We start from the raw sequence: 18,795 nt of genomic DNA on the forward strand, positions 1-18,795 counted from the left end.
ATCACCATGATTTGCTTATTATTATTATTATTATTATTATTATTATTATTATTATTATTATTATTTTCCTGTAGCACCTCCATTACTCGAGCTAAAAGCTCCCGGTTTTCCATTCTCGGCAGCAACGGTTCGCTGCTCGAGAAAAAAATGCTTAGAGTGAGGCTTTATTCCGTTCTTCCATCTGACTTAATTTTTCCACCTTCTGGTAACAAATGATTCAAAGAGCAAGTGCGAAGTTGTCCTCCTGTTACACCTTTCAGACCTTTTTGCTGTCAGTTTCCGTTTCAGGGCTGATTGACGTCATAGGCTCCAGCTCTTGGCCTAAATTCTATATTCTCATGAGGAACTGCAATAAGGAAGACTGGCAGATTTACATTTTACAGAGACACTACAGAACTCTGAAAGGACAAATAGTTCTACTCACCAAAATGGAGTCATCCATCTCTGTCCTGAAAACTTGTGGCTGCCATCTCGTTGGGCCCAGGGGCCTGGATTCTGTTTAGCAAAATGAACCACACATTAAAATATGCGATTGTTAACCCACAAATATAGGTAAACTCCTGGGTAAACTAAACTACTATACAGGGTGTCCCAAAAAATGTATATACATTTTAAATAATTGTAAACTTGGTGTTTATTATAATTTTATTAATTCAAAAATGTAAAAATATTTACAAGTATCATTCTATTGTTTTTTTTTTTACTGCCTGTTCTCAAACTGACGTCCATTTTGATCCAGACACTGCTGACAACGCGAATCAATGGAATCGCACACACAATGAAACAATTCCCTTGGTATCTATTTGGGCGCATTCATGTTCAATGACTTCTCTCGATTCAGCGACAGTTGCAGGTTTCATAGCGTAGACCTTGTCTTATAGCTATCCATCCCCATAAGAAAAAATCTAGTGGTGTGAGGTCTGGTGAACGGGGAGGATATTCAACGAAACCCCTTTGTCCAATCCACCTGTTTGGTAAGATCTAATCAAGGAAGGATCTAACATAACAAACAGTTTAATTGTCGGCTATTTAAAATTATTTAAAATATACTAAAAATGCAGTGAAAAAACAATAAAATGATACTTGTAAATATTTTTATATTTTTGAAATAATAAAATTATAATAAACTCCAAGTTTACAATTATTTAAAATGTGATACATTTTTTGGGACACCCTGTTTTTGCGATACCGGTACGTCATTGTATTGGGTAAGGTAGAAAATAAGTACATTGAAAAAGGTTTATTAATTAAATTAAATAAATACATTCATAAGTAAAATAACCAAATTTTATATCATAGATATAATATAACCATATTCATAACATTTAGATTAATTTGAAAGTTAAAAGGAGTTTTTATTAACCCAATAATAACAACTTACGGAAGAAAAGGTAATTCGTTAAAAGTGCTTCATTAATTAAATTTACAAGTAAAATAAAATTTATATCAGTATAATATACAAAATATGTTGATTATATTTATATAAACTTAAATTTTTCAAAAAAGCAAATTTATACCCCCAAAAAGACAAATGATGAAGGACCTAATCATCTTGGGTAGAAAGTGGCGGGGTGACTCGTGCGTTTGCCAGCTGTGAAAAACTGTTGTCCCGCCGCGTGTCACGTCTGTTACTGCCCTGCTCAGTCTGAAAAGCCGACCACAAAAACCGATCAATTTCCTTCGGAAATGGCGACCCACTCATCGAATTGAAGCTCTACCCCAAGGTAAATAAATTATTGAGGTAAATTTAAGTTTTTGAATTAAAAATGGGTAAATTAAGGGAGGCATTTTCGATCTTAAAGGTAGTACCGACCTACCTACTACTACTAGCTATAGTACTACTATACCTAGCTAGTTAACCGTTATTTCTGTTATTATTGAGGTCTTAATTAAATAGCTGAAGGTCAACCAGAGATTGAATGTTGATTTTGAGTAAAGGAATGTATGTTAAGATTGTTTTAAGTTGAACATGCTTTGTACTATAATAAGGTGACGACGGCTAGGTAGGTAGTATTTTATGTAGGCCTTAATTAGGTAAGTCTTATTTTATTGATTTGAAGTGCCATTTACGTTATTGAAATTGCATTTTGACTTTTAGGTACTAAGTCGCTGCCTGACGGTTACATTTGGTTTGGGATTGGTTACTCAAGTGGCATAAAGCGTAACCAGGGCCTATTTAGCTATGTAGGCCTTAATTAGGTAAGTCTTATTTGTTCCGACTAAGTACAAACCGTCGGTTTGTCTAACAAAAGGGTGGCTACGGCAGTGGAAATCTCACCAAAACGCTTTAGAAATTTTTACTTACAACTAAAAATGTTTCGAAGATTGACGCCATCTCGATGTTTACGGAGTCGCTTGTGTCAACAAACTTCCCATTTCATGTGCTAAATCTGCACACCACTTGTACCCATAGACGCTGGGGCACTTTCATCACAACAATCGTAAACCCACCTCTTACCAGCACTTATTCGTACTTATCCAAGGGGACTACGGCATTCTTTGCGGCGTTTTGCGCTCTTCAATTGTTTATCAGTGTTGTCAATTGGTAGGTGTTTACCCTCCAAACTAGTTATAAGACTTACACAAAACCGGGGAAATAAGTGAAATTAGCGTATCTATTTGTAGTATATATACATATTAGAGCAATTTTATCATTACTGCATTACTATGACAACTAGGGTAGAACATCACAGCAGGTCAAGCAGGCCACCTACAATCAACACCTAGCCACCCTCCGAAAAAGTACATTATAACGCGTCCTGACACCGAGATGGGCATCAGTCGCGACTTGTTGTTGGTGAGAAACGGAGCTAAAGACCTCTACTCTCCTTTCGAAGTAAGTATTTTCTCCAAAGTTAGAAATTAAGGCCAAATTTTAAGATTTAAACAGAGGGTACTGAAAATAGCGCCCACGGCAGTGGAAATCTCACCAAAACGCTTTAGAAATTTTTACTTACACTAAAAATGTTTCGAAGATTGACGCCATCTCGATGTTTACGGAGTCGCTTGTGTCAACAAACTTTCCATTTCCTGTGATAAATCCGCACACCACTTGTACCCACAGACGCTGGAGCACTTTCTTTTTATCACAACCAATCGAAACAAAACGATTTCTTTTTCATCAACAACAAGCCAGGCGTAAAACAGCTGTTTGCGGGTAGAAGATGACGAGAAGCGTGCTCTTAGCTAATTTTTAAATAAGTAGTAAAACATCAATATTTTATATTTATGATGATTAATTTGGAAAATATTCGTTATTGAAAAAGTAACTCGACTCTGACTCAAATTTAAGTAATTATTTTTCTGAATTAGAACGTTCTTTCAAGTTCTGTATTATGACGTCACGACATCTTGACTTGTTTCGTACCTATTGTAAATAATTGCTATACTCAACTGTCATTGCAGAACAGTTTTACCAGTTATTCATGCAGATTGTTATCAGCTATACATGTAATTGTTATAATCGTAATGCGCATATATATCTTTATTATTACTTTTTGGATATATGAAGATGTTTTACTGCTGGATTATCGCCGTAGTGTGACGCAATCGTTTTCGGTCCATGGGCCTCTGTCTGTTTTCGCACCATAAGAAATTATGGGGCCGAATTTGCAATGACCAGAAAGTCGTTAAAAGAGGAAAGTTAGCATTGAGGGGCATATGTTTTGACTGATAAAAATACAAATTTATTCAATAGCTAGCTTGTAAAAAATACTTGGTTATAAAAACTTGATTGACAACTAAGCAGCATGTCTACTATGGGTTTCAGAGACAGTGCAAGCACGTTTTTGGGCAATACCTATTTCTGTAACGAACACTCTTAACAGAACGAGATTTTGCCATAGTGCATTACACCCAGTGCCGTAATTTATAAGGGTATCGTGAATCACTAATCGTAAAGAATAACGACACTTGTCCTTGTACCAAGAGACAAAAACTCCATTATGCAGAAATGGATACGAACACGCGTATAAAGCTCCACCTACCACCCACCCCACCCTCCACCGCCATCCCTTTCTTCTTCGTTCCTCCGCCTTTCCTTTCTCTCTCTCTCTCTCTCTCTCTCTCTCTCTCTCTCTCTCTCTCTCTCTGTTGCCATTCGGCATGTGTTGACCCTCCAAACTGGGTATAAGACTACACACAAAACGTTGAAATTGGTGAAATTAGGCTATGTATTGGAAGTATATATACATAAATATTAAAGCAATTTTATTATTATTGCATTACTATGACAACTAGAATTCATGAAAACAGTTTATAACCTGTTAAGCGTCACCCACGTAATAATACGTTTACCGCGATCTACTCGGTAGCGCCTTCAACGGGATATTACGTTCAAGACTTTAACTGTGCTTGTCAAGCCGTCGCCCTGTAATAATACGTTTACACGTATAGAAAGTGTAGGAACATCATTTGGTAACACTCTCAGCACATGGGAAACTTATTTCCAGCCTGGCAACTCTTTCTTGGTGGTCGCTTATGCTAGAAAACTGCCTGTCCCTGTTGGTTTTCTTTCAATACGCTTCGGGCGTTTATCGAGACAAATTGGATTTCGCGTCTTTCACAATGAATGTCCCAAGAGGAGGCATATTTCGTTAGGTGAGATCAATCAAATACTAGATGAGGAGTGTGATATTGATAACCTATTTGATGATGAGAGCTCTAGTTCTGAATCCCCCAGTGATGATACAAACTTTTCTTCCAATTGCGGGAGTGAAGATGACTTTTCTTTGCCGAGTGACTGGACTCCGAGAGAGAGAGAGAGAGAGAGAGAGAGAGAGAGAGAGAGAGAGAGAATTTCCTACAGTTAATTACAGTATGAATAACAAGCATAAAAATCATTATTAACTTTGAAAAACTATCATCAGTGCTATGATCGCTGATTACAAAAAAAGCGTGACGGTACGTTAGCAGCGAGCTCATCAGGGGCGGGCGCTTAACAGGATAATAATGGAACGGCGTATGTGTGAAGCCTCCACTAATGTGGCAACGATGATTTTTATACATTCAACTTCCCTGCCAGATATATACTTAGCTATAGACTCCGTCGTCTCCGACAGAATTTCAAATTTCGCGGCACACGCTACAGGTAGGTCAGGTGATCTACCCGCCCCTGCCCCTGGGTGGCAGGACTAGGAACCGGATCCCCACCGTTTTTCTAATCAGAATTCTTCTGTCGCCCGGACCATCAACATTGTTGTTGGTTCCTCTCGATTGGTGGTTTTTCTTTTTTCACCGGCAATTGATCTTCTTGACCGACTTTTGGTGACGTATCTGGATTGTTGGATTGGCATACGCTTTTGTGGACTGTTTTGTGGACTTGATTTTGGAATTTTCTTTAATAATGTCTGACTCTGGTATGGTTGTGAGACGTTGTGTGAATGTAGGCTGTAAGGTGAGGTTGCCGAAAGCTTCGGTAGACCCTCACACGGTATGCAAGAGGTGCAGGGAGTATGAATGTTCTTTTACTAATACTTGTAAAGGAATGTGAGAACTTGAGTGAGAACGAATGGAAGAATCTAACGAATTATTTAAAAAAGTTATGAAAAGAGAAAGAGTGAGGAAGGCTTCTCATAGAAGTTTAAGTAGTTCTAGATCTGAACTAATTCCAAGCTTGGGATCTCCCCAAGGGTAAGTATTTGCTACTTCTCTTCCATTGCAGCCCCTTCTCTATTGCAGAACCTGTAGATCCAGCAAAAGAACTTGCGGATCTAAAAGCAGCCTTCAAGTTGATGGAAAACAAAATGGCTGCCAATACAAGGTAAGGCTAGTGATTTTTTTCAGTGGACAGTGATATGAGTGTCCCCAGTGTAGTGGAGGGGGCATCTGGTCGGCTCAGCAACGCTCCTAGGTCTAGACCTCTTCCAAGCTCACATGCCCAGAGGAGAAGGAATGTCGAAAGCCGAAAGGAGGTTGTGGAGAATCCCCACCGATCAGGTGTCCCTTCAGCAGTTTCTCTGACACCCAGACTGCCAAGGACCGCTATTGTAAAAGGTCCTACGTGAGTGTTTCTCGTCGTCGGGATCTTCATCACCGAGACGTGATTGGAGAGATTCAGACCGATCTCGCCTATCAAGAGGAGTTGGAAGGCTCCGAATATTGACTCGAGCCCTGAAAACTTCCCTGAGGAGTCTCCATCGGGAGTGAAGAAGGCAAGAAGAGCCATTCTTTCAACCAGAGTGAGAAGGAGGCAGGAGGTGGAGGCTATGGACTCCTCCCCTCCTCCTTCCCCTCCTCCCGAAGAGGATAAAGAGGAGGCTACAAAGAGGTTCATGATGGCGATGCAGGAAGACAGATTTCGTCGTTTGTAGGAGTCCTGTCAAAGGAGCCTCCTAGAAGGAAAGACACTTCCCTTCCTATTAAAAGATCCTCCAGAGTATGGAGGTATCTGCCTCCAGGATCGATACTCCTACTCGAGGTGAGGTTTTCCGGTACGAAACCTGGATGAAACGATCAGACGTCTGGCACCGGCCAGGAGTGAGGGAGGTCACCCAGGAGGCTAGGAGCCAAAAGAGCCATGAGTGAGGAAGTCAAACCAGGAGGCAGGAGGCCAGGAGGCCACCCGTAGTGTATAGGCATCCAGGCAAGATGCAAAGAGCCATGAGCCAGGAGCCAAAGGAGTCAGGAGGTCGAGTCCGGAGTCCAGTAGGTCAAGGAGGTCAAGGAGTCAGGAGTAGAGTCCGGAGTCCAGGAGTCCGGAGTCCAGAAGGAGTAAGGAGTCAGGAGTCAGGTATGGTCAGGAAGTCAGGAGGCAGGAGTCAGGAGTCAGGAGGTCAGGAGTCAGGAGGTCAGGAGGTCAGGACGGTCAAGGAGGCCAGGAGTCAGAGTCAGGAGGCCAGGAGGCAGGAAGCAGGATGGGCAGGAGGCAGGAGGCAGAGGCAGGAGGCCAAGAGTCAAGAGCCAGGAGGCAAGAGTCAAGAGCCCCCCCCCCCAGGAGGCAAGAGTAAGAGCCAGGAAGGCAAGTTCGGGGACCTGTTCCTGGAGGTTATGACACTTCTCCAAATAGGAGCTCCTCTCCTTCAGAACATAGGAGGTCTTGGAAGGACTCTCCCTCCAAACGTGAACTTTCTCCTTCGTCTGATCGAGGGTTAGACGAGTTGTCTGACGACGAACCTCCTGCTAATGAGGGACTTTCTAGTTATAAAGTCTTGGCCTCATTACTACTTCAAGAGTTTGGAGATTCTCTTAGTCCTGCGGCTCCTCCTTCTCCTCGTTCGCTCTTTTCGAGCTCAGCTACGGCTAAATCGTCGGCCTTTTTAAAAATGAAGCCTGCGATATCAATGAAGAAGGCACTCCATTCTTTAGATTCTTGGATGGACAAGAAGGAGTAGTTAGGAAAGACGGTATTCTGCATGCCTCCTTCCAGATTGCACGGGAAGAGAGGTATTTGGTATGGGACAGGAGAGACTATGGGTCTTTCTTTACCTGCCTCTGCAGATGCCGACTTTTCCAATTTAGTGGAGGCCTCTAGACGTCACTCCTTAGGATCGGTCAGAGCGACGTGGAGCACTTCAGAGTTGAACCACTTTCTAAAGGGACTTTTTGTCACTTTAGAGGTGTTCAATTTTCTGGATTGGTCACTCGGAGTTCTGGCCAACAAATCTAAGGATCCGGAGTTTCTGAAAAACCCCAGAAATTCTCCATAGCGTCCTGTCCTGCATGGACAAGGCGTACAGGTACGGTTTGGGTGAAGTGGCTTCTTCCCTTTTTTTTTTGGTGCTGGTCTCCTGAAAAAGAGATCAGTGTATGGATCCCTATTATCGAAAGGGGTTTCTCCGAGCCAGAGGACCTGCATGCCTTACTGTCGCGCCCTCTATCAGATCATCTGTTTCCTTCTCAGTTAGTGAAGGATATATCTCGCTCGCTAACTGAGAAGGTGACACAAGACCTACTAACGCAAACGTCCAAGAAAGGACGCCCTGTAGTGTCGACGGTTAAGAAGGAATCTCGTCCTCCTCAGCAGCCCTTTCGTGGAGGTGCAGCGGCTCGTCCCCCTGCCAGAAAGAAGAGCTCGGAAAAGAGAGGAAGGTCTTCATTTAGGCCCTTCAAGAAATCAAAGTGACTTGTTGCCCCTCCAAGCACCAGTGGGCGCCAGACTCCTGAACTTTGCAGGAGTATGGGCAAAAAGGGGAGCCGACCCTTGGTCAGTGTCGGTCCTGAAGAAGGGATATGTAATCCCCTTCGACGACAGCCCGCCCCTAACATCTACGCCTCTGGAACTGTCAGCGAGGTACAGAGACCCGTTAATGAGAAAGACTCTCCTTCAAATGGTGGAGCAAATGTGGGAAAAAAGAGGCCATCGAACTTGTGCAGGATCCACACTCCCCGGGATTTTACAATCGCCTTTTTCTAGTACCAAAGGCATCGGGGGGGTGGAGGCCAGTTCTGGACGTAAGCGCTCTGAATCGCTTCGTACAGAAAAAGAAGTTTCGCATGGAAACGTCCGCCTCTGTAATGTCGGCGCTTCGTCCAGGAGATTGGATGGTCTCTCTGGACCTGCAAGACGCATATTTCCACGTTCCCATTCACCATTTGTCAAAGAAATATCTTCGCTTTGTGATAGGAGACAAGATCTTTCAGTTCAGGGCTCTGTGCTTCGGTCTGTCTACAGCCCCAACAGTATTCACCAACCTGATGGCGAATGTAGCAAGATGGCTTCACCTAGAGGGATAAACATCTCCCTCTACTTGGACGACTGGCTGATCAGGGCCAAGTCGAAGAGTCAGTGCTTGGAGGACTTAGAAGTAACAAGGAACATGATAGATTATCGCTAGGGTTGCTCGTCAACCTCGAGAAGTCACAACTGATCCCCAGCCAGAACTTGGTCTATCTGGGGATTCAGATGGATTCTCGGGATTTTCGGGTATATCCTTCGCGAGAAAGAATCGCTCGAGGTTTGTCGAGAATCTCGAGCTTCTTAGAGAAAAGAACAAGCTCAGCGAGGGATTTCCTGAGCCTTTTAGGGACCCTGTCCTCATTGGAAAAGTTCTTCTCGCTAGGGAGACTTCACCTTCGCCCTCTTCAGTTTTTCCTCAGAGGTGTGGAGTTGGAAGACGGGTCAACTCTCGGACATCTTCCAACTTCCACAAGAAGTAAAAGATCATCTGAAGTGGTGGATCCCTCCGCTTCAAAAGAACACGGAAGGCGTATCGCTTGCTCTGCAGAACCCAGACCAAGTGTTATTTACCGACGCTTCAGGAGTCGGGATGGGGAGCGACGCTAGGAGCAAGGGAGGTGTCAGGCACCTGGACAAAGGAACAGGTGTCCTGGCACATCAATTGCAAGGAACTTGTGGCCATACACCTAGCCTTAAAGTTCTTCGAAGAGATAGTCAGAGACGGGGTGATACAGATAAACTCGGACAACACCACGGCTCTGGCTTACATACGCAAGCAAGGAGGCACGCACTCTTTCTCCCTTTATCAGTTGACAAGACACCTGTTTAACCTGGACGGAAGAAAGAGGCATAACTCTCCTCACAAGGTTGTTCAAGGGATCAAGAATGTGAGAGCGGACAGGCTGAGCAGGAGAAATCAGGTCCTTCCCACAGAATGGACTCTACACGAAGAAGTGTGTCGAAGTCTTTGGTCCCTGTGGGGGAGACCTCACATAGACCTGTTTGCGACGTTCCTCTCCAAAAGAATAGAGATCTTTTGCTCTCTAGTGGAAGATCCGAGAGCCTTCGCAATAGACGCGTTCTCATGGAGGTGGTCGGGTGTGGACGCATACGCCTTTGCCCCCGTTCAAAATCCTGGGGGAAGTGCTCAGGAAGTTCGTAGCTTCGAAGAGCACGAAGTTGACACTCATAGCCCCATTTTGGCCGGCCCAGGAATGGTTCACGGAGGTACTGGAGTGGATAGTGGACTTCCCCAGATCGCTTACCAAAACAGACACGATCTACTCAGACAACCACACTTCGAGAGGTTTCATCACAACCTCCCAGGTCTCGCTCTGACTGCCTTTCGACTATCGAAAGACTTGTCAGAGCGAGAGGCTTTTCTCGCAAGGCTGCGGGCCTCTATCGCTAGAGCCCGCAGAGCTTCGACGAGAAGAGTATACCAGTCAAAGTGGGAAGTCTTTAGGAGGTGGTGTAAGGGTCAGAAGCTGTCCTCCTCCTGTACCTCTATAGTGAATATTGCCGATTTCCTCCTCTTTCTGAGAGAGGAATCACACCTATCTGTCCTCGACAATAAAAGGATACAGAAGCATGCTGTCTTCAGTATTCAGGAATCGAGGCCTGGACATTGCTAACGACAAAAGATCTACACGATCTAATTAGATCTGTTTTGAGACTTCGAAAGCAGCTACTCCTAGAACACCTAGTTGGAATCTAGACGTGGTCCTGAAATTCCTTTCATCGGATAAATTCGAGCCTTTACATCTGGCGTCCTTCCGCGACGTCACTAGGAATGCTTGTTCTAGTGGCTCTCGCTACAGCCAAGAGGACGAGCGAATTACACGCTCTGGATTCCACGGTGGGGTTTAAAGGAGATGCTGCCATCTGTTCTTTCCAGACAATGTTTCTGGCAAAGAACGAAAACCCATCAAAACCTTGGCCCAGAAGTTTTGAGGTAAAAGGCCTATCTAACCTTGTAGGCAGAGAGATAGAGAGATCTCTCTGTCCAGTGAGAGCTCTTAAATACTATTTAGAGGAAGAGACAGTGATGGGAGCTTGTCAACAAGGTCTGTGGTGTGCGGTGAAGAACCCCAAAAGACTCATGTCCAAGAACGCCTTGGCTTTCTTTGTGAGAAGCGTTATTACGGACGCTCACAAGAGCTGCTCGGAGGAATCCTTCGGTCTTCTGAAGAGGGTCCCCCAAAGAACTCATGAAGTGAGGGCAGTAGCAACGTCTTTTGGCGGGTTCCAAAAGAATATGTCTCTAAAAGAATATCATTGAGACTACATATTGGAGGTGCAATTCAGTTGTTTTGCATCTCATTATCTGCAAGGAAAGGATGTGAGAGTGACCTATGAGAAGTGCTTCTCGCTAGGTCCTTTTGTATCAGCAGATACAGTACTGGGTCTTGGAGCAAAGACTGATCCTTAATTTTGTGTTTTTTATCGTACATAAACCCTCTTGTCAGATATGTGCTTGGTTTTTCTAGTAGCAAGCTCACTACTGTCGCACGGGAGCAGAGTGTCCATTGCTGGTAGGGGATCAAGGGTATGTATGACTAGTAGGGGAGTACAAAATTTGTTTTGTATATTTTGTAATGAAAGTGTAATTATGTTTCGAGTTTTTGGTTGTTTGTAAGGAGTTCGGGGATAACTCCTTACAATCTTAGAACAAACATGGATGTTAGGATCAGGTGATCGGGATCGGTTTTGTGCTCCTTGAACAAGGTGTATTGTCATGTTAGTGGAATAGCACCCAATGACAAGGCCTTTAGGCTCTGCCGAGTAAGTGGATAAGACCCCATTGCAGACCCACAAGAACTCTTAGCCATAGATCATTATCTCGCTGAGGCTCTTGAGGCTAAGCAGACTCCAAGGCAGTAGCCGCGAAGTCTTCAGCCTAATAAGGTAGGAACCAAGGTTTATAAATACCTACAACATATGTTGTTTACCTGTCTATTTCAGTAGTTAGCTGTCTCATTACCCACCCACCAATGGGTGCTAATCAGCTAAGTATATATCTGGCAGGGAAGTTGAATGTATAAAAATGATATTGTCATGTTACAATAAAGTTTTATACATACTTACCTGACAGATATATACGATTAATGGCCCACCAGCCTCCCCCGCAGGAGACAGGTGGAAGAGAAGAAAATTCTGATTAGAAAACGGGGATGGTTCCTAGTCCTGCCACCCAGGGCAGGGCGGTAGATCACCTGACCTACCTGTAGCGTGTGCCCGCGAAATTTGAAATTCTGTCGGAGACGACGGAGTCTATAGCTAAGTATATATCTGTCAGGTAAGTATGTATAAAACTTTATTGTAACATGACAACATCATTTTGCCATTCTTAGCATGCAAACATTAAAGCATGCAAACATTAAAGGTTACATTTATTTCTGGCATACGATTATTAAAGAAATTCAAATAACTAATAAAGACTGAAATCAATGAAAAGTGCTAGCAAAAATAAAAAAGCAAAAAAAAAAAAAAAACTTAGTCGTTCCTCTGCACTTTTCGTATTCTTCCTCTATGGTTTTCGGCAGCCAGATGTACGAAAACGTTAGAAACATTTGATTTTATTTTAGAAATATCTGTAATTTTTCGGGGTAATTGGTTGCAAAAATAAAGGGATAATATACATGAATTAAATCAAAATTTTAAATAACAAAGTAAATTTAAACTAAATAAAAACGAGTAAAGTAAAACAGTTTAGGGAATAAAACTTTGTGCAGTTTCGTCGTCTGTCGTCGTCTGCTGTTCGAAATTGTGTTTATGGCGCGCGCGCTTAGAAACCAGAACAGCAATGGGTTTAAAGTGCAATGTGGAGTGAACTGAGACCAAAATGTGTAATAACAATCAAATAAGCACTGTGGAGTTTCAGTTGTGATGGCAGTAAGGATAAAAACCGCCGATTACAAGGTAAGAATGAATTCAGTTTCCAACCATATATCAAACCCCGGGAAGAACAAGTTTCATACTTTCACTAATATAGGCAACAAAATGTTGTTTTATTGTGCTGATTACAACTGCAATCTTGAGTAAGATCAATAAAACATTAAAACATTACATAAACACCTAAACATTGTTTTCAAATGAGTGGCTGGGAAGGACTGGGGAAAGATGGTGGCCAGTCACGGGGGGGGGGGGGGATGAGGAACCCGTCCATTGCAAAACGTAGGCCGCCATATTTGATTTGCAAAACTGCCTTGAAAACATATTTTACGAAGAGCTCACATGCTTATTTTTAGTTCGTATAGGGCTTTCATATATCACAATATGTTGACGAAACTTCAGTCTTTTAAATGGTATGCTTAGAGTTGCAATTGTATTCATGTTTCACCAATTAAATATCGAGTGAATAAGACCCGTCTACCGTGATGAGGGTTGGCCTGTCGTGATGTTTCCCCCTAGAATTCATCGAAACAGTTTGTAAATGCATCGGCGTATGTGTGACGCTCCACTAGATTGGCAAAGATGAGCCATTTTTCCTCACGTCGTCTGCTCGTAAGTAGGGTAGAATATCACGACAGGCCAACCCTCATCACGGTAGACGGGTCTTATTCACTCGATATTTAATTGGTGAAACATGAATACAATTGCAACTCTAAGCATACCATTTAAAAGGACTTGAAGTTTCGTCAACATATTGTGATATATGAAAGCCCATACGAACTAAAATAAGCATGTGAGCTCTTCGTAAAATATGTTTTCAAGGCAGTTTTGAAATCCAATATGGCGGCTACGTTTTGCATGGACGGTTCTCATCAGTGACGGCCACCATCTTTCCCCAGCCTTCCCAGCACTCATTTGAACAATGTTAGCGTATGTATGTAACGTTTATTGATCTTACTCAAGATTGCAGTTGTAATCAGCACAATAAAACAACATTTTGTTGCCTATATTAGTGAAAGTATGAAACTTGTTATTCCCGGGGTTATGGTTGGAACTGAATTCATTCTTACCTTGTAATCGGCGGTTTTTATCCTTACTGCCATCACAATTGAAACTCCACAGTGCTTATTTGGTTGTTCTTATACACATTTTGGTCTCAGTTCACTCCACATTGCACTTTAAACCCGTTGCTGTTCCTGGTTTCTAAGCGCGCGCGCCATAAACACAATTACGAACAACAGACGACGAAACTGCAAAGTTTTATTCCCTAAACTGTTTACTTTACTCGTTATTTAGTTTAAATTTACTTTATTTAAAAATTTTGATTTAATTCATGTATATTATCCCTTTTTTGCAACCAAATTACCCCGAAAAATTACAGATATTTCTAAAGTAGATAAAAAATGTTTCTAACGTTTTTGTACATCTGGCTGCCGAAAACCATAGCGGAACGAATACGGAAAAGTGCAGAGGAACGACTACGTTTTTTTTTTTTTTTTTTTTTTTTTTTTTTTTTTTTTTGCTATTTGTTTTTGCTAGCACTTTCATGATTTCAGTCTTTATTAGTATTTTGAATTTTCTTTAATAATCGTATGCCAGAAATAAATGTAACCTTAATGTTTGCATGCTTTAATGTTTCATGCTAAGAATGGCAAAATCATCGTTGCCACATTAGTGGAGGCTTCACACATACGCCGTTCCATTATTATAAACTGTTTCCATGAATTCTAGTTGTCATAGTAATGCAATAATGATAAAATTGCTTTAATATTTATGTATATATACTTCCAATACATAGTCTAATTTCACCAATTTCAACGTTTTGTGTGTAGTCTTATACCCAGTTTGGAGGGTCAACACATCAACCAAATGAAGAGAGAGAGAGAGAGAGAGAGAGAGAGAGAGAAAGAAGGCGGAGGAACGAAGCAGAAAAGGGATGGCGGTGGAGGGGGGGGGGTAGGTGGAGCTTTATACACGTGTTCGTATCCATTTCTGCATAATGGAGTTCTTGTCTCTTGGTACAAGGACAAGTGTCGTTATTCTTTACGATTAGTGATTCACGATACCCTTATAAATTACGGCACTGGGTGTAACTTGCACTATAGCAAAATCTCGTTTCTGTTACGAGTGTTCGTTACAGAAATAGGTATTGCCCAAAAACGTGCTTGCACTGTCTCTGAAACCCATAGTAGACATGCTGCTTAGTTGTCAATCAAGTTTTTATAAACCAAGTATTTTTTACAAGCTAGCTATTGAATAAATTTGTATTTTTCTCAGTCAAAACATATTGCCTCAATGATAACTTTCCTCTTTTAACGACTTTCTGGTCATTGCAAATTCGGCCCCATAATTTCTTATGGTGCGAAAACAGACAGAGGCCCATGGACCAAAAACGATTGCGTCACACTACGGCGATAATCCAGCAGTAAAACATCTTCATATATCCAAAAGTAAATAATAAAGATATATATGCGCATTACGATTATAACAATACATGTATAGCTGATAACAATCTGCATGAATAACTGGTAAACTGTTCTGCAATGACAGTTAAGTATAGCAATTATTTACAATAGGTACGAAAGTCAAGATGTCGTGACGTCATAATACAGAACTTAAAAGAACGTTCTAATTCAGAAAAATAATTACTTAAATTTGAGTCAGAGTCGAGTTACTTTTTCAATAACGAATATTTTCAAATTAATCATCATAAATATGTAAAATATTGATGTTTTACTACTAATTTAAAAATTAGCTAAGAGCACGCTTCTCTTCATCTTCTACCAAAACAGCTGTTTACTCCTGGCTTGTTGTTGGTGAGAAATCGTGTTTCGATTGTTGTGATAAAAGTGCTCCAGCGTCTGTGGGTACAAGTGTGTGCGGATTTATCACAGGAAATGGAAAGTTTGTTGACACAAGCGACTCCGTAAACATCGAGATGGCGTCAATCTTCGAAACATTTTTAGTTGTAAGTAAAAAATTTCTGAAGCGTTTTGGTGAGATTTCCACTGCCGTGGGCGCCATTTTCAGTACCCTCTGTTTTTAAACTTAAAATTTGGCCTTAATTTCTAACTTTGGAGAAAATACTTACTTCGAAAGGAGAGTAGAGGTATTTAGCTCCGTTTCTCACCAACAAGAAGTCGCGACTGATGCCCATCTCGGGTGTCAGGACGCGTTATAATGTACTTTTTCGGAGGGTGGCAAACATTGATTGTAGGTGGCCTGGTTGGCCTGCCGTGGTAATCTACCCTATACATTCGAAACATTTTAAAGTAGAGTTAAACTAAATATTGAGTAAAGTAAACAATTAAGGGAATAAAGCTTTGCATCTCATAATCAGTGATGTCGTCTGCTGCTCGTAACTTTGTTTACGGAGTGAGTGCTTAGGAAACACGAACAGCAATGTGGTTCGAGTGCACTGTGGAGTGAATTAAGACCAAAATGTGTATAATTACAATCAAATAAGCACTGTGGAGTTTCAGTTGTGATGGCAGTAATGATAAAACCACTGATTACAAGGTAAGAATGAATTCAGTTCCAACCATAACCCCTGGGAATAACAAGTTTTCCATACTTTCACTAATAATAGGCAACAAAATGTTGTTTTATTGTGCTGATTACAACTGCAAATCTTGAGTAAGATCCATAAACGTTACCATAACATACCGCTAACATTGTTCAAATGAGTGCTGGGAAGGCTGGGGAAAGATGGTGGCCGTCACTGATGAGAACCGTCCATGCAAAACGTAGCCGCCATATTGGATTTCAAAACTGCCTTGAAAACATATTTTACGAAGAGCTCACATGCTTATTTTAGTTCGTATGGGGCTTTCATATATCACAATATGTTGACGAAACTTCAGTCTTTTAAATGGTATGCTTAGAGTTGCAATTGTATTTCATGTTTCACCAATTAAATATCGAGTGAATAAGACCCGTCCACCGTGATGAGGGTTGGCCTGTCGTGATATTCTACCCTACAACTCATTTAGGGTAAAACACTGCATGGCCTGCAGCAGGCCAACGTCTACCAATGCATGCCACCCTCCGAAAAAGTACATTAGGGTAAATAACCGTAGGGTCCAGAGTGGACCATGTTCGGTCAGCGTGTACAATCCCAAAAAAAGTACATTATAACACGTCCTGACATTGGAGATGGGCATCAGTCGCCACTTGTTGTTGGTGAGAAACGGAGCTAAAGACCTCTACTCTCCTTTCGAAGTAAGTATTTTCTCCAAAGTTAGAAATTAAGGCCAAATTTTTAAGATTTAAACAGAGGGTAGTGAAAACGGTGTCAAACTTAGTGCAAATCTCACCGAAACGCGTTCAACATTTTTACTTACAACTCGAGGTATTTAGAAGATTGACGCCATTTCGATGTTTACAGAGTCACTTGTGTCAATAAACTAACCATTTCCTGTGATAAATCCGCACATCACTTGTGCCCACAGACACTGGGGCACTTTCATCATAAAAAACGGAAAACTTTTCCTCACCAAGTAAACAACAGTTTTGTAGAAGACGACGACGAAGCGTGCACTTCGATAATGGAGCGCTTACAGTTCAGTTGTCCACGGGTTTCGTCTGCTATTGAATCGGCGGAGCAATACAAACAAGATGGCGGACGCTTTGTTTTGGCGCCCGGTTTAAAAACCCTGAAACCTATAAAAACGATAATGGGGCACCCCTTTGGGAAAAACCGGGTTTTGGGTGGGGGAGTACATGTGAGTAAATTGAAAACGGTAGGGGAGAGCCATTGGGAAACAGGGTTTATTGGGTGGGGGGAAACTCAGATGAACGACAAAGAAACACAAAAAGAAAAACAACAAAACCCTAGCAGACGAAACCCACCCGTTGCCAAGTAAACTGTAGGAGCTCACGTACCAACAAAAATGTAGGAGGTCCCGTCCCCCGTTGTGTTAGGCTACCAAACGCGCGGCAGTGAACACTAAAAACCACAGAAACCCTAGCAAGCGAAACAGTGGCCAACAAACTGTATGAGCTCCCGTTCCAACAAATAAACTGTATGAGCTCCTGTTCCAACTAAACTGTAGGAGCTCCTCCTGTTCCAACTAAACTGTAGGAGCTCCGGTGATCGTAACCAAACGAACCAACCTAACCAAACTTAGGCCGCGTGCCCTTACCTGGCCGGGGGCGCCCCAGCATAGTATATTAAGTGATTGCTACCTAACCAAAGGAACCAACCTAACCATAGGGTAGATCACCACGGCAGGCCAACCAGGCCACCTACAATCAACGCTTGCCACCCTCCGAAAAAGTACATTATAATGCGTCCTGACACCCAAGATGGGCATCAGTCGCGACTTGTTGTTGGTGAGAAACGGAGCTAAAGACCTCTACTCTCCTTTCGAAGTAAGTATTTTCTCCAAAGTTAGAAATTAGGGCCAAATTTTAAGGTTTGAACAGAGGGTATTGAAAATGGCGTCCACGGCAGTGGAAATCTCACCAAAACGCTTTAGAAATTTTTACTTACAACTAAAAATGTTTCGAAGATTGACGCCATCTCGATGTTTACGGAGTCGCTTGTGTTAACAAACTTTCCATTTCCTGTGATAAATCCGCACACCACTTGTACCCACAGACGCTGGAGCACTTTCATCACAACAATCGAAACACGATTTCTCACCAACAAACAAGCCAGGAGTAAACAGCTGTTTTGGTAGATGACGAGAAGCGTGCTCTTAGCTAATTTTTAAATAAGTAGTAAAACATCAATATTTTACATATTTATGATGATTAATTTGAAAATATTCGTTATTGAAAAAGTAACTCGACTCTGACTCAAATTAAAGTAATTATTTTTCTAAATTAGAACGTTCTTTTAAGTTTGTATTATGACGTCACGACATCTTGACTTTCGTACCTATTGTAAATAATTGCTATACTCAACTGTCTTGTAGAACAGTTTACCAGTTATTCATGCAGATTGTTATCAGCTATTCATGTAATTGTTATAATCGTATTGCGCACATATATCTTTTATTATTTACTTTTTGGATATATGAAGATGTTTTACTGCTGGATTACCGCCGTAGTGTGATGCAATCGTTTTCGGTCCCTGGGCCTCTTGTCTGTTTTCGCACCATAAGAAATTATGGGGCCGAATTTGCAATGACCAGAAAGTCTTTAAAAGAGGAAAGTTAGCATTGAGGGGCATATGTTTTGACTGAGAAAAATACAAATTTATTCAATAGCTAGCTTGTAAAATATACTTGGTTATAAAAACTTGATTGACAACTAAGCAGCATGTCTACTATGGGTTT

General features: G+C 41.8%; 1 protein-coding gene across 4 annotated transcripts in view; it reads left to right on the forward strand.

The window, feature by feature from the left end:
• Positions 1-1,561: 1,561 nt before the first annotated feature.
• Positions 1,562-18,795, forward strand: part of LOC135204011 (gastrula zinc finger protein XlCGF8.2DB-like) — a 62,593-nt gene continuing 45,359 nt past the window's right edge. For all 4 annotated transcript variants that reach the window (XM_064233935.1, XM_064233938.1, XM_064233936.1 and 1 more), the window contains exon 1: positions 1,562-1,724. The gene's annotated coding sequence lies outside the window, so the exon portion shown is untranslated. The remainder of the gene's footprint in view (positions 1,725-18,795) is intronic.

Source organism: Macrobrachium nipponense, chromosome 44, assembly GCF_015104395.2.
Source record: "Macrobrachium nipponense isolate FS-2020 chromosome 44, ASM1510439v2, whole genome shotgun sequence".
In the NCBI taxonomy this organism is placed as follows: Eukaryota; Metazoa; Arthropoda; class Malacostraca; order Decapoda; family Palaemonidae; genus Macrobrachium; species Macrobrachium nipponense.